Here is a 619-nt window from a genome sequence, read left to right on the forward strand (position 1 = left end):
GTGTTTAAATTAGGGTTTAATAATATTTTTAGTTTTTTTTCTCCCCCTGAGCTCAATGCAGCACTGCAGCAGCAGCAGCAGCAGCAGCAGCAGCAGCACACCGGACCAGACAGAGCAGCAGCAGCAGCAGCAGCAGCAGCAGCAGCAGCAGCAGCAATGTTAACAGCAGCAGCAGCAGCAGCAGCAGCAAAAAATATACTAACAGCAGCAAGGAGGAGTCCTCTTGAGCTGCATGTACACCTGGAGGGGGGGGGGTGGGCGTGAGCCGCAGCAGCAGCAGCAGCAGCAGCAGCAGCAACAGCAGCAACAGCAGCAGAAACAGCAGCAGCAGCAGCAGTGGTAACAGCAGCAGAAACAGCTGTAACACATTCACCCGCAGCAGCAGCAGCAGCAGCAGCAGCTGCAGCAGCAGCAGCAGCAGCAGCAGCAGCAGCAAGCGCAGCAAAGTTCTCACTGTGTCGGCAGCAGCAGCAGCAACAGCAACAGCAGCAGCAGCAGCAGCCCGAGAAGAATTTGGTTCTGCAGCAGCAGCTGCTGTTGCTGCTGTTTCTGCTGCTGCTGCTGCTGCAGTGACACCCCAGGGTTGCTGATACTTTCGCTTGGCTAGGGTTTAGGGTTT

Source organism: Eimeria mitis, genomic scaffold (assembly GCF_000499745.2).
Source record: "Eimeria mitis Houghton genomic scaffold, Emh_scaff1465, whole genome shotgun sequence".
Classification (NCBI taxonomy): Eukaryota; Apicomplexa; class Conoidasida; order Eucoccidiorida; family Eimeriidae; genus Eimeria; species Eimeria mitis.